The sequence below is a fragment of the Plectropomus leopardus genome, chromosome 2 (genome assembly GCF_026936395.1).
Source record: "Plectropomus leopardus strain MGB_pleo_1.0 chromosome 2, ASM2693639v1, whole genome shotgun sequence".
Lineage (NCBI taxonomy): Eukaryota > Metazoa > Chordata > Actinopteri > Perciformes > Serranidae > Plectropomus > Plectropomus leopardus.
Genome location: NC_142177.1, coordinates 37,163,727 through 37,179,486, shown reverse-complemented (window position 1 = coordinate 37,179,486; position 15,760 = coordinate 37,163,727). Strand labels below are relative to the sequence as shown.

The following is a 15,760-nucleotide window of genomic DNA, read 5'->3' as shown; positions in this document are numbered from 1 at the left end:
CAGCTAAAAACCACATTAAACTGTATAAAATAGCCTTCCAAACCACCCCAATGCATAGAAAGGTGCAAAAAGGGCAAAAAACATCATATTTTGAATGGTCGAAAAAATGAGAGAAAAAGCAAGGCTATAGTAAGGCAAAAATGTCAAAATTTGACCCGTCTCAAAAACAGCTGAAAACCACATTAAAGTGCATAAAATAGCCATTCGAGACATACCATAGCATCGAAAGTGGCAAAAAGGTTAAAAAACATCATAATTTGAAAGGTCGAAAAAATGACCAAAAAAAGCAAGGCTATAGTAAGGCAAAAATGTCAAAATTTGACCCATCCCAAAAACAGCTAAAAACCACATTAAACTGCATAAAATAGCCTTCCAGACCACGCCAATACATAGAAAGTTGCAAAAAGGTTCAAAAACATCGTAATTTGAAAGGTCCAAAAAATGACCAAAAAAAGCAAGGCTATAGTAAGGCAAAAATGTCAAAATTTGACCCGTCCCAAAAACAGCTAAAAACCACATTAAAGTGTATAAAATAGCCTTCCAAACCACCCCAATGCATAGAAAGTTGCAAAAAGGGCAAAAAACATCACATTTTGAAAGGTCGAAAAAATGACAAGAAAAAAAAAGCAAGGCTATAGAAAGGCAAAAATGTCAAAATTTGACCCGTCCCCAAAACAGCTAAAAACCACATTAAACTGCATAAAATAGCCTTCCAGACCACGCCAATACATAGAAAGTTGCAAAAAGGTTCAAAAACATCGTAATTTGAAAGGTCCAAAAAATGACCAAAAAAAGCAAGGCTATAGTAAGGCAAAAATGTCAAAATTTGACCCGTCTCAAAAACAGCTAAAAACCACATGAAACTGTATAAAATATCCCTCCAAACCACCCCAATGCATAGAAAGTTGCAAAAAGAGCAAAAAACATCATATTTTGAAAGGTCGAAAAAATGACCAAAAAAAGCAAGGCTATAGTAAAGGCAAAATGTCAAAATTTGACCCGTCCCAAAAACAGCTAAAAACCACATTAAACTGTATAAAATATCCTCCAAACCACCCCAATGCATAGAAAGTTGCAAAAGAGCAAAAAACATCATATTTTGAAAGGTCGAAAAATGACCAAAAAAGCAAGGCTATAGTAAGGCAAAATGTCAAAATTTGACCCGTCCCAAAAATAGCTGAAAACCACATTAAAGTGCATAAAATAGTCATTCGAGACATACCATAGCATAGAAAGTTGCAAAAGAGCAAAAAACAACACATTTTGAAAGGTCGAAAAAATGACCAAAAAAAAGCAAGGCTATAGTAAGGCAAAAATGTCAAAATTTGACCCGTCCCAAAAACAGCTAAAAACCACATTAAACTGTATAAAATATCCCTCCAAACCACCCCAATGCATAGAAAGTTGCAAAAAGAGCAAAAAACATCATATTTTGAAAGGTCGAAAAAATGACCAAAAAAAGCAAGGCTATAGTAAGGCAAAAATGTCAAAATTTGACCTGTCCCCAAAACAGCTAAAAACCACATTAAACTGCATAAAATAGCCTTCCAAACCACCCTAATGCATAGAAAGTTGCAAAAAGGTTCAAAACATCGTATTTTGAAAGGTCGAAAAAATGACAAAAAAAAAGCAAGGCTATAGTAAGGCAAAAATGTCAAAATTTGACCCGTCTCAAAAACAGCTAAAAACCACATTAAACTGCATAAAATAGCCTATAAAGACATACCATAGCATAGAAAGTTGCAAAAAGGGCAAAAAACATCACATTTTGAAAGGTCGAAAAAATGACCAAAAAAAAGCAAGGCTATAGTAAGGCAAAAATGTCAAAATTTGACCCGTCCCAAAAACAGCTAAAAACCACATTAAACTGTAAAAATATCCTCCAAACCACCCCAATGCATAGAAAGTTGCAAAAAGGGCAAAAAACATCGTAATTTGAAAGGTCCAAAAAATGACCAAAAAAAGCAAGGCTATAGTAAGGCAAAAATGTCAAAAATGACCCGTCCCAAAAACAGCTAAAAACCACATTAAACTGTATAAAATAGCCTTCCAAACCACCCCAATGCATAGAAAGTTGCAAAAAGGGCAAAAAACATCACATTTTGAAAGGTCGAAAAAATGACAAAAAAAAAAAGCAAGGCTATAGTAAGGCAAAAATGTCAAAATTTGACCCGTCCCCAAAACAGCTAAAAACCACATTAAACTGTATAAAATAGCCTTCCAAACCACCCTAATGCATAGAAAGTTGCAAAAAGGGCAAAAAACATCACATTTTGAAAGGTCGAAAAAATGATAAAAAAAAAACAAGGCTATAGTAAGGCAAAAATGTCAAAATTTGACCCGTCCCAAAAACAGCTAAAAACCACATTAAACTGTATAAAATAGCCTTCCAAACCACCCCAATGCATAGAAAGTTGCAAAAAGGGCAAAAAACATCACATTTTGAAAGGTCGAAAAAATGACCAAAAAAAGCAAGGCTATAGTAAGGCAAAAATGTCAAAATTTGACCCGTCCCAAAAATAGCTGAAAACCACATTAAACTGCATAAAATAGCCTTCCAAACCACCCCAATGCATAGAAAATTGCAAAAAGAGCAAAAAACATCATATTTTGAAAGGTCGAAAAAATGACCAAAAAAAGCAAGGCTATAGTAAGGCAAAAATGTCAAAAATGACCCGTCCCAAAAACAGCTAAAAACCACATTAAACTGTATAAAATAGCCTTCCAAACCACCCCAATGCATAGAAAGGTGCAAAAAGGGCAAAAAACATCATATTTTGAATGGTCGAAAAAATGAGAGAAAAAGCAAGGCTATAGTAAGGCAAAAATGTCAAAATTTGACCCGTCTCAAAAACAGCTGAAAACCACATTAAAGTGCATAAAATAGCCATTCGAGACATACCATAGCATCGAAAGTGGCAAAAGGTTAAAAACATCATAATTTGAAAGGTCGAAAAATGACCAAAAAAAGCAAGGCTATAGTAAGGCAAAAATGTCAAAATTTGACCCGTCCCAAAAACAGCTAAAAACCACATTAAACTGCATAAAATAGCCTTCCAGACCACGCCAATACATAGAAAGTTGCAAAAAGGTTCAAAAACATCGTAATTTGAAAGGTCCAAAAAATGACCAAAAAAAGCAAGGCTATAGTAAGGCAAAAATGTCAAAATTTGACCCGTCCCAAAAACAGCTAAAAACCACATTAAAGTGTATAAAATAGCCTTCCAAACCACCCCAATGCATAGAAAGTTGCAAAAAGGGCAAAAAACATCATATTTTGAAAGGTCAAAAAAATGACAAAAAAAAAAGCAAGGCTATAGTAAGGCAAAATGTCAAAATTTGACCCGTCCCCAAAACAGCTAAAAACCACATTAAACTGCATAAAATAGCCTTCAGACCACGCCAATACATAGAAAGTTGCAAAAGGTTCAAAACATCGTAATTTGAAAGGTCCAAAAATGACCAAAAAAGCAAGGCTATAGTAAGGCAAAATGTCAAAATTTGACCCGTCTCAAAAACAGCTAAAAACCACATGAAACTGTATAAAATATCCTCCAAACCACCCCAATGCATAGAAAGTTGCAAAAGAGCAAAAACATCATATTTTGAAAGGTCGAAAAATGACCAAAAAAAGCAAGGCTATAGTAAGGCAAAATGTCAAAATTTGACCGTCCCAAAAACAGCTAAAACCACATTAAACTGTATAAAATATCCCTCCAAACCACCCCAATGCATAGAAAGTTGCAAAAAGAGCAAAAAACATCATATTTTGAAAGGTCGAAAAAATGACCAAAAAAAGCAAGGCTATAGTAAGGCAAAAATGTCAAAATTTGACCCGTCCCAAAAATAGCTGAAAACCACATTAAAGTGCATAAAATAGTCATTCGAGACATACCATAGCATAGAAAGTTGCAAAAAGAGCAAAAAACATCACATTTTGAAAGGTCGAAAAAATGACCAAAAAAAAGCAAGGCTATAGTAAGGCAAAAATGTCAAAATTTGACCCGTCCCAAAAACAGCAAAAAACCACATTAAACTGTATAAAATATCCTCCAAACCACCCCAATGCATAGAAAGTTGCAAAAAGAGCAAAAAACATCATATTTTGAAAGGTCGAAAAAATGACCAAAAAAAGCAAGGCTATAGTAAGGCAAAAATGTCAAAATTTGACCTGTCCCCAAAACAGCTAAAAACCACATTAAACTGCATAAAATAGCCTTCCAAACCACCCTAATGCATAGAAAGTTGCAAAAAGGTTCAAAAACATCGTAATTTGAAAGGTCGAAAAAATGACAAAAAAAAAGCAAGGCTATAGTAAGGCAAAAATGTCAAAATTTGACCCGTCTCAAAAACAGCTAAAAACCACATTAAACTGCATAAAATAGCCTATCGAGACATACCATAGCATAGAAAGTTGCAAAAAGGGCAAAAAACATCACATTTTGAAAGGTCGAAAAAATGACCAAAAAAAAGCAAGGCTATAGTAAGGCAAAAATGTCAAAATTTGACCCGTCCCAAAAACAGCTAAAAACCACATTAAACTGTAAAAAATATCCCTCCAAACCACCCCAATGCATAGAAAGTTGCAAAAAGGGCAAAAAACATCGTAATTTGAAAGGTCCAAAAAATGACCAAAAAAAGCAAGGCTATAGTAAGGCAAAAATGTCAAAAATGACCCGTCCCAAAAACAGCTAAAAACCACATTAAACTGTATAAAATAGCCTTCCAAACCACCCCAATGCATAGAAAGTTGCAAAAAGGGCAAAAAACATCACATTTTGAAAGGTCGAAAAAATGACAAAAAAAAAAAGCAAGGCTATAGTAAGGCAAAAATGTCAAAATTTGACCCGTCCCCAAAACAGCTAAAAACCACATTAAACTGTATAAAATAGCCTTCCAAACCACCCTAATGCATAGAAAGTTGCAAAAAGGGTCAAAAACATCATATTTTGAAAGGTCGAAAAAATGATAAAAAAAAAACAAGGCTATAGTAAGGCAAAAATGTCGAAATTTGACCCGTCCCAAAAACAGCTAAAAACCACATTAAACTGCATAAAATAGCCTTCCAAACCACCCCAATGCATAGAAAGTTGCAAAAAGGGCAAAAAACATCACATTTTGAAAGGTCGAAAAAATGACCAAAAAAAGCAAGGCTATAGTAAGGCAAAAATGTCAAAATTTGACCCGTCCCAAAAATAGCTGAAAACCACATTAAACTGCATAAAATAGCCTTCCAAACCACCCCAATGCATAGAAAGTTGCAAAAAGAGCAAAAAACATCATATTTTGAAAGGTCGAAAAAATGACCAAAAAAAGCAAGGCTATAGTAAGGCAAAAATGTCAAAATTTGACCCGTCCCAAAAACAGCTAAAAACCACATTAAACTGCATAAAATAGCCTTCCAAACCACCCCAATGCATAGAAAGTTGCAAAAAGGTTCAAAAACATCGTAATTTGAAAGGTCCAAAAAATGACCAAAAAAAGCAAGGCTATAGTAAGGCAAAAATGTCAAAATTTGACCTGTCCCAAAAATACCTCAAAACCACATTAAACTGTATAAAATAGCCATTTGAGACATACCATAGCATAGAAAGTTGCAAAAAGGGCAAAAAACATCATATTTTAAAAGGTCGAAAAAAAGACAAAAAAAAAGCAAGGCTATAGTAAGGCAAAAATGTCAAAATTTGACCCTTCCCCAAAAATAGCTGAAAACCACATTAAACTGCATAAAATAGCCTATTGAGACATACCATAGCATAGAAAGTTGCAAAAAGGTTCAAAAACATCATAATTTGAAAGGTCCAAAAAATGACCAAAAAAAGCAAGGCTATAGTAAGGCAAAAATGTCAAAATTTGACCCGTCCCAAAAACAGATGAAAACCACATTAAACTGTATAAAATAGCCTTCCAAACCACACTAATGCATCGAAAGTTGCAAAAACATCATGATTTGAAAGGTCGATAAAATAAACGAAAAATGCAAGGCTATAGTAAGGCAAAAATGTCAAAATTTGACCCGTCTCAAAAACAGCTAAAAACCACATTAAACTGCATAAAATAGCCTATCGAGACATACCATAGCATAGAAAGTTGCAAAAAGGGCAAAAAACATCATATTTTAAAAGGTCGAAAAAATGACCAAAAAAAGCAAGGCTATAGTAAGGCAAAAATGTCAAAATTTGACCCGTCCCAAAAACAGCTAAAAACCACATTAAACTGCATAAAATAGCCTTCCAGACCACACCAATGCATAGAAAGTTGCAAAAAGGGCAAAAAACATCACATTTTGAAAGGTCGAAAAAATGACAAAAAAAAAAAGCAAGGCTATAGTAAGGCAAAAATGTCAAAATTTGACCCGTCCCAAAAATAGCTGAAAACCACATTAAACTGCATAAAATAGCCTATTGAGACATACCATAGCATAGAAAGTTGCAAAAAGGTTCAAAAACATCGTAATTTGAAAGGTCCAAAAAATGACCAAAAAAAGCAAGGCTATAGTAAGGCAAAAATGTCAAAATTTGACCTGTCCCAAAAATACCTCAAAACCACATTAAACTGTATAAAATAGCCATTTGAGACATACCATAGCATAGAAAGTTGCAAAAAGGGCAAAAAACATCATATTTTGAAAGGTCGAAAAAAGGACAAAATAAGCAAGGCTATAGTAAGGCAAAAATGTCAAAAATGACCCGTCCCAAAAACAGCTAAAAACCACATTAAACTGTATAAAATAGCCTTCCAAACCACCCCAATGCATAGAAAGTTGCAAAAAGGGCAAAAAACATCACATTTTGAAAGGTCGAAAAAATGACAAAAAAAAAAGCAAGGCTATAGTAAGGCAAAAATGTCAAAATTTGACCCGTCCCAAAAATAGCTGAAAACCACATTAAACTGCATAAAATAGCCTATTGAGACATACCATAGCATAGAAAGTTGCAAAAAGGTTCAAAAACATCGTAATTTGAAAGGTCCAAAAAATGACCAAAAAAAGCAAGGCTATAGTAAGGCAAAAATGTCAAAATTTGACCCGTCCCAAAAACAGCTGAAAACCACATTAAACTGCATAAAATAGCCTATCAAGGCAAGCCATAGCATAGAAAGTTGCAAAAAAGTTCAAAAACATCATATTTTGAAAGGTTGAAAAAAATGAGAGAAAATGCAAGACTATAGTAAGGCAAAAATGTCAAAATTTGACCCGTCCCAAAAACAGCTAAAAACCACATTAAACTGTATAAAATAGCCTTCCAAACCACCCCAATGCATAGAAAGTTGCAAAAAGGGCAAAAAACATCATATTTTAAAAGGTCGAAAAAAATGACAAAAAAAAAGCAAGGCTATAGTAAGGCAAAAATGTCAAAATTTGACCTGTCCCATAAACAGCTTAAAACCACATTAAACTGCATAAAATAGCCTATTGAGACATACCATAGCATAGAAAGTTGCAAAAAGGGCAAAAAACGTCATATTTTAAAAGGTCGAAAAAAAATGACCAAAAAAAAGCAAGGCTATAGTAAGGCAAAAATGTCAAAATGTTATCTGTCCCATAAACAGCTTAAAACCACATTAAACTGCATAAAATAGCCTTCCAAAACACGCCATTGCATAGAAAGTTGCAAAATGGTCCAAAAACATCATGATTTGAAAGGTCGAAAAAATGACAAAAAAAGCAAGGCTATACTAAGGCAAAAATGTCAAAATTTGACCCATCCCAAAAACGGCTGAAAACCGCATTAAACTGTATACAATAGCCTATCGACACATGCCATATCATAGAAAGTTGCAAAAAGGGCAAAAAACATAAAAATTTGGCATGTCGAAAAAATGACCGAGAATGCAAGGCTATAGTAAAGCAAAAATGTCAAAATTTGACCCATCCCAAAAACGGCTGAAAACAGCTGAAAACCACCTTAAATAGCATGCAAAGACTTGCCATACCATAGAAAGTTTCAAAAACAGCCCAAAACACCATAATATAGCATCTCGAAAAAATTACCAAAAATGCAAGGCTATAGTAAGGCAAAAATATCAAAATTTGACCCGTCCCAAAAACAGCTGAAAACCACATTAAACTGTTAAACTGCATAAAATAGCCTATCGAGGCAAGCCATAGCATAGAAAGTTGCAAAAAGGGCAAAAAATGTCATATTTTGAAAGGTCGAAAAAATGAAAGAAAATGCAAGGCTATAGTAAGGCAAAAATGTCAAAATTTGATCCGTCCCAAAACAGCTGAAAACCACATTAAACTGTATAAAATAGCCTTCCAAAACACGCCATTGCATAGAAAGTCGCAAAATGGTCCAAAAACATCATAATTTGAAAGGTCGATAAAATGACAAAAAATACAAGGCTATAGTAAGGCAAAAATGTCAAAGTTTGACGCATCCCAAAAACAGCTGAAAACCGCATTAAACTGTATACAATAGCCTATCGACACATGCCATATCATAGAAAGTTGCAAAAAGGGCAAAAAACATAAAAATTTGGCATGTCGAAAAAATGACCGAGAATGCAAGGCTATAGTAAAGCAAAAATGTCAAAATTTGACCCGTCCCAAAAACGGCTGAAAACAGTTTAAAACCACCTTAAATAGCGTGCAAAGACATGCCATAGCATAGAAAGTTGCACATACAACCAAAAACACCATAACATGGCACGTCTTTAAAAACACCTGGATGCAATACTATAGTATGGCGAAAAATGACGTAAAAAATACGTCATGTCCCAAAAACTGATGAAAACCACATATTATAACTTGTAGGGATGCGTCATACTATACAAAGTAGAAAAAAAGGCCAAAAGCGTCACAATTTAGCATGTCCAAAAATTCACAGAAAATGCCATTATATAGTATGTCGAAAATTTCAAATTTGAAAAAATCAAAAAAATGCCTGAAAACAACATATTATAACTTGTAGAGACGCGTTATAGTATGCAAAGTGGGGAAAAAAGACCTAAAATGTCATAATTTAGCATGTCAAAAAAATCACCGAAAATGCCATACTACAGTATGTCCAAAAATGTCAAATTTTGATAAGTTAAAAAAATGCCTAAGAAATGACACATAATAATAATTTATTAAGATAACTTGCAGAGACGTGTCATCGTATGCAAAGTGGGAAAAAAAGGGCCAAAAACAACATAATTTAGCATGTCTAAAAAATTGCTGAAAAGGCCATGGTATAGTATGGCAAAAAACGTCAAATTTTTGACATGTCAAAAAAAACAGCTAAAAACAACAAGTTATAGCTTGTCAAGACATGTTTTAGTATACTATGTTCAAAAAATGGCCAAAAACATCATAAAATAGCATGTCGAAAAAAATGCCTGAAAATGACATAATATAATATGATGAAAAACGTGCTAATATGCTAATATAGAAATACTATATTAGCATGTTTTGAGATACTACACTATGATTTTTTCGATATGTTTTCGGCTATGATTCTGCTCACCCAAAATGCTATGATTTTTCCAAAATGTTATGCTATGATTTTTTTCTTTTTTTTAAGTTACATACTAAGAACTTTTTTAGACATACTTACTTTTTTGGCATACTATATCATGACTCTTTTTTGACATAATGTACTGACTTTTTTAGCCTAAAGTAGGAATTTTTTTCAGCAGATTATGCAATGCATTTTTAAAAAATGTTTTATGACACACTATACCTTGACTTTTTCATGGCACACGACATTTTATTTTTATTTATTTTTTTTACAGAGTATACTATGGCATTTTTTATGACACACTATACAATGACATGTTTTTTTGTGACATATTATACCGTCTTTGTCATTTTTTTTAAATTAAATTCTTTTCTATGACTTTCGATAACATACCAGTCTATGAAGTTTTTATTCGCTTTCATGGCATACTATACTACAACTTTTTCTGTCACTTTTATGACATACTATCCTATCACATTTTTTGGCATTTTTTTGCATGTTGCACCATGACCTTCCATGGCAAATTACATTATGACTTTTTTCATGAAAGACACTTTTAGTTCAATGGTTTCATTTAACATTTGAAACAAGCAAACATCACTCCTGATCAGCGATGCCATCTCTGATTTTGCAGAAGTGCCCTCAGGGCAAAGCAAGTTCAACGTCCTCGATGTATCATCACCTGAAACAAAGATTTGAATTGTTGTTTCTACCATAGAATGAGCCTGAATATCTACAAATGGAGCAGACGCTCGTCCACTTTGTCCCCCATGTTTCTACAGAAGTCCATAACAGCGACAAAACGCTGCGTCTACAGAGAACCATTCATGTTTTTGCATGCGCTTGACATCAGTTGGTTGCAATCTAAAACCTCACTGCAAGATGCTGCTAAATCTTATACGCTAGACCAGTCGTACTCACCTTACGGGCTGCAGGCGAAATCTGGTCCCTGATGAGATGCTGGGTGCTGGGTGCCGCCCCCCCGGGGATATTCTAACAAACAAGAAAAAAAAGTGATTTGATTCACACTTGGAAATGATTTTGTACTTTTAGTATACATTAGGTACCGGAGTGCATACAACAGCATCACAACAAAGAAAAAGTCAGAGGAGGATCTCTGCACCCCCCAACAGAGATCCTAGCTAAGCCCCTAATGTCCTAAAATCCTAAAAAAGTCCTAAAGTCCAACAATCCTAGAAACATCCTGCAATCCTACAAATGTCCTCAAATCATAGAAACATCCTTAAATCCCGAAAAAGGTCCTGAAATCCTATGTCATACATTCCTAGAAACGTCCTTAAATCCTATAAAAGTCCTAAAATCCTAGAAATGTCCATTAAGTACCAGAGTGCAAACAACAGTGCTAGTGGACCATCCCCCACATCCCCCGATCCTAGAAATGACCTAAAATCCTGGAAATGTCCTAAAATCCTAGAAATGTCTTAAAATTCTAGAAATGTACTTAAGTCTGAGAAATGTCCTAAAAGTCCTAAAAAAGTCTAAATCCTAGAAACATCCTGAAATCCCTGAAATGCCCTGAAATCCAAGAGAGAGTCCTAAAATATTTTTTAAAAAGTCCTAAAATTCTATGTTCTTCCTAGACATGTCCTAAAATCCTAGAAACATGGGACTGCTGCTACTGTCCCCTGGCCTCCTGTCATTTTGCAAAAGTGCCACCCAAGCAAAGCATGTTGAGTATCCGTGCACTGCACCTTTAAGACTAAAAAGATTGTATTTTGGCTGGTAACTGGGATACGGTGTGGAGTGAACTGGACGTGCCAACTGGGAGTAAACAAAGGAAAAATCTGCAAAAGTACACGGGAAAAAAGTGCATAAACAGTGATAAACAGTGAACCAAATAACTACAACATCCTGGGATCAAAACTGGCCACATTTGATTTTCACATCATCCTTTGCTTACTTTGACCTTTCATTTCCTGTTCTATTTCTGACTGTAGAACAAAAGGGGCAAAGTATCATGAAACAGTCTTCTTAAAAAAAACAACAGATTTGTTTTTGCTTGTTTCTCTGAGTGAAGGCCAAAAAGCTGTCATGAAGATGAAACGGAAAAAGAAATTCTCAGCAGCAAAGTCTATTCTCGGAGCTGGCAGAATGGAAATGTCAGCGTTGTGTTTCTTTCACTGGAGTGCCAGTTATTTAAAGCTCAGACTGCTGCAACAAAACAGCAAAATTAGCATTATTCAGCAGCAGGTTCGAGCTACAAACATCCTCTGTGTTCCCGCTAAAAGAAGGGGCTTTGTTGGGTCACATGGGAGCAATAATGATAATTATCATGGTGGTATTTGTGTTCCACTTTTCTTGGCAAATGTATTAATAAAGACAAAAAAAGGAACAAGGATCTGACTGAATATATAGTCTACTGTGCCTGAAAGAGCCCTTTGTCTTAACTGTATACACACTGTGAGGCAGTGATGTAAATAGTTTCAAAAATGAGAGTCAGTCTAAGGGACTGTTCTTTATTCATCAGAGGAGGGATGACGCTGTTTTTTTTGTACCCTCCCCAAAGCCACAAATATTTTTACTTGAGCCTCTCTGAGTGACTCGGGGACATGCATGAAGCATTCGTCCTACACGATGTCGATGTCAAAAATGTTAAAATCCAACAATGATGTAGCTACAGTACAATTTTACAGTTTCTGGCTGCAATAAATGGTGTAATTTTGGCAGGTGGACCATGGGTTTTCTTTAAAAATAAATAAAAAAGAAAGAAAAAAAACAAATACCCACAACAATACCCACAATTTAAAAAAAAAAAGAATTCATTTTTAAATCACCAACATTTTTAAAAGAAAAAGAAAACTCACTAAAAATGTTTACAGACAGAAAATCACCAAAAGGTTTTGAAGGAAAAAAATTGCCAACTTAAAAAAAATAATAATAATAAAATAAAATTACTACCCAGACCTGCGGGCCTAGGGGTTTGAAAGGCATGTTTTCTTTTTTTTTTGGCTGAAAGATAAATACATAACCATTTAAAAATGGATGCCTATCACATAGGCCAAAATAGAAAACACAGTCTGTCCACAGTGCTTAAAGAATTATTTCACATGCCTCCAAGTTTTTGCACCTGCCCTCTCATAAATAACAAACAGTCCCTAAAAATGATTTAAAAAAACCTAAATATAATAATCTGTCCATACTTGTGTTTGTCTTAATGTTCTTTAATGAATTTACAACCTTTAACAAAAATACAGACTATTTTTTCAACCCTGTTTAATGCATTTTTTTCAAATGAAAGCATTTGTAAATTATTGTTTCTACTCAGAGCTAATTACTAGCACCAATACTTTTAACATCACAATTAAAAATTACTGTTTTTTTTAAAAAAAGATTTTCAGGATATATAAAATAGCAGTGTGCATATAAAACATCAAAATAATGTCTTCAAATCCTATAAATGCCCCTGCTGTGAGACATAAACAGGGTGTTTTAAATTAGTATTTTAAGTTACTCTCATGTACATGCTTACATGGGAGTCAGTTGTTTTGATTTAAAAGCAATTTTAAAAAATGTGATTGTAGCTTTTGAGGAAAAATAACAGTCTGTGTTCAGCCTCCAGCTCCTGTTAATCACCAGCATGTCTGAGCAGTTATTTCCAAAAGGATGTTTGGGTCAAAATTTTCCACAAACTGAAGCTGTTTCCGGCAGCTCCACCAAGCTACTTACTGCCATCATTTCAGAGCCTGCAGCTTAATTTAACCCTTTGAAACCTGAGCAGATTGGCGTGATTTCCCATCAAAAAACATTGGAAGAAGGCAATGAAAAACTTAAATACATATAACCCAAAAAATTTGCAACAAATTAGTACAAAGCAGAAGAAAATTACCTGAAATCACCTCAAATAAATACACAAAAAAACAAATCAAGTAAAAGAGTTATAAAAGCACCTTATAAATGTTTTTTTTAAAAAAAATAAAACAAAATCTATAAAAAAAAAATCTTTAAAAAATAGTGTTTTATAATTACTAATTTCTTGTTAAGTTTTGCCTTTTTTCCCCGAAAGAAATTGAAAAAATACGTGTTTAACGTGTGTGAATGCTTTCACAGGACTTCTCTGGGAGGCTGTTTGTTTTTAGTCCGCTCAGTTTAGGAAAGTGACGTCTGTTTTGCTGTGTTTTTGTTTGGTTGTTGAACAGCAGGTTGGCTTGATTTAGCTGATTTAGGCTGAAGCGCCTCCATGAAACCAACACAAACATTTCACTGCGTAAAAATACGTTGATCAACGAGCAACAAAAAAAAAAAGCGTACTCACCCAAACATTTCCCATGACAGCAAAGCTTTCTGCGTCAGGTGATTCAGCCCAAAAAGTGCTGACTCATGACTAACACAAGTTTTTTTGATTTTTTTTGCAAAACCGGAGCAAAAGGGCAGCCAGCGTGTTTCTCCTCAGGAGCTGTCATGGAGCCGATCACCAATCAGGAACCACCGCAGCCAATCACAGCAGCCCACCTGCGGCTCACGAGACACACAAAAATAAAATAAAAAAAAACGTCTTTGGCAATAAAATGTTCCCTGATATCTTTATTTAAAATATAATATTTCTCAATGTGCAAATAGGCCCTTTTGTTATTTTTTTATTTTTATTATTTTATCAATGTACACTTCTTCCCAGAGACTTTAATGAGAAGGTCTTTTTTTTAATCACTATTTTAAATGACAGCATGTTGTCTTTAACCGTGAAATCTGGGCACATTGGTTTGATTTCTTTCAAAAACATGGGAAGAAAGCAAAAACAACTTGACAAGAAATTACCACAAACAAAAAAAAGAAAATAACTTGAAAAATAGCAATTAAAGAAAGTAAAAAAACAACAATGAAAAAAAATATATGACCTGCAAAAAACATGCACACATTTTCTGTAACATTCTTTTAAATATATAACAATATAATAATAGTTTTTTTCCCCTATTACAAAAGAAATCTAATATTTTCTCCCTTTCTCGCTCATCTCTCTTTTTTTTAAACTAGTTTTCAGGTAGTGTTTTTATTTATGTATTTATTTATTTTAACATTTTACTCATGTCTTGCTTATTGCACTTAGTGTTATGTTCAGCGTGTATAAAATGTGCTATGCAAATAATGTCTGATTGATTGTTTGATTGATTGATTGATATTGCCTTTTCTTCATGTTTTCAAAAGAAATCAAACCAATCTATAGTTGTATTAGGTTTATAAAAAGTACCTGAATGCAGCACAAGAAAACTGATGTCGATCCAGGTGTCAAAGGGTTAATGCGAGTTTGGGTTGTAACAGTGTACATGTACCATGTACATTTACAGGAACATGTTTATCAACGTCTTTGATAATTATTTTTAATAGTTTTCAACTTACCTTAACGAACAGACTCCAATTCAAATCCAGCCTGAGGTTCACGGGTTTACAGTCGGAGGTGATAAACTCTTCAGACGCTTCAGTTCACACTGTTGTTGTACAGTCTGTCGTTTCCATGACGACAACACCCTCAAAGTCACAGCATAATACTGTAGTTTTCACTGTGTGGATGAGAGACAGAGATGTTAACTGCAGAAAATAAATGATCAAGAACAACATTAAAATAATATCATAAGTACAGCTCTAAAATTGGAGTATACAACAATATTTCAAATATTTAACGACACAAAGTTTCAACATGTCCACTACAGATGTCGCCCTGAAGATACAGTCTATAATCTACATGAACAATAGTTCAATGCGACTTCTAAAACACCAACTTTTCAAGCAAATTTGACCCGTAACTCACCTAATAACGGCTTAGTGGAAACTGCACCAAACTCAATTTCAGCCTCTGAAACAACCCACACTTCTGCTTTCTAAGCTTTTCACTATAACTCGCAGCAACAGCTATATAATCAGGCGCCAGAAGACATGTTTTATTTATGTACAGGTTACATTTGGTTGTTATTGTAGTTTCCACGGAGCAGTTTTTGTCACATATTTCAGGAAAGCTGGCAGCAGTGAAGGTGTTGGAATGCAGCCTCCCGCGTTGGCTTGAATACCTTAAATCTTGTATTACAGGATTTTGTAGGATTAGGGTTTATTATGCTGTTGAGGGGATTTAGGTACATAAGTCCCACGAGTTGGGAAATTGAACTTGAATGGAATGATATTTGTCTGTGTGTGTGTGTGTGTGTGTGTGTGTTTAAACGTTGTCTCGACTGCAGGTGTTTATGTATGTCAGAGATACTCAACTTGCTTTGCTTAGGGGCCACTTTCGTAAAATGACAGGAGGCCAGGGGCCAGTCGCAGCAGCCCCATACATGTTTCCAGGATTTTAGGACATTTCTCAGATTTTA

The 15,760-nt window shown here is 34.4% G+C and overlaps 1 long non-coding RNA gene across 1 annotated transcript; it reads right to left on the bottom strand.

Annotated features, from left to right (window-relative positions):
- Window positions 1–9,669: 9,669 nt before the first annotated feature.
- Window positions 9,670–15,399, bottom strand: LOC121949236 (uncharacterized). The gene is made up of 4 exons (XR_015775007.1): window positions 14,799–15,399; window positions 13,720–13,916; window positions 10,368–10,439; window positions 9,670–10,128 (listed from the first exon to the last, which is right to left on the bottom strand). It is a non-coding gene; the product is annotated as an uncharacterized LOC121949236 (long non-coding RNA).
- Window positions 15,400–15,760: the final 361 nt, after the last annotated feature.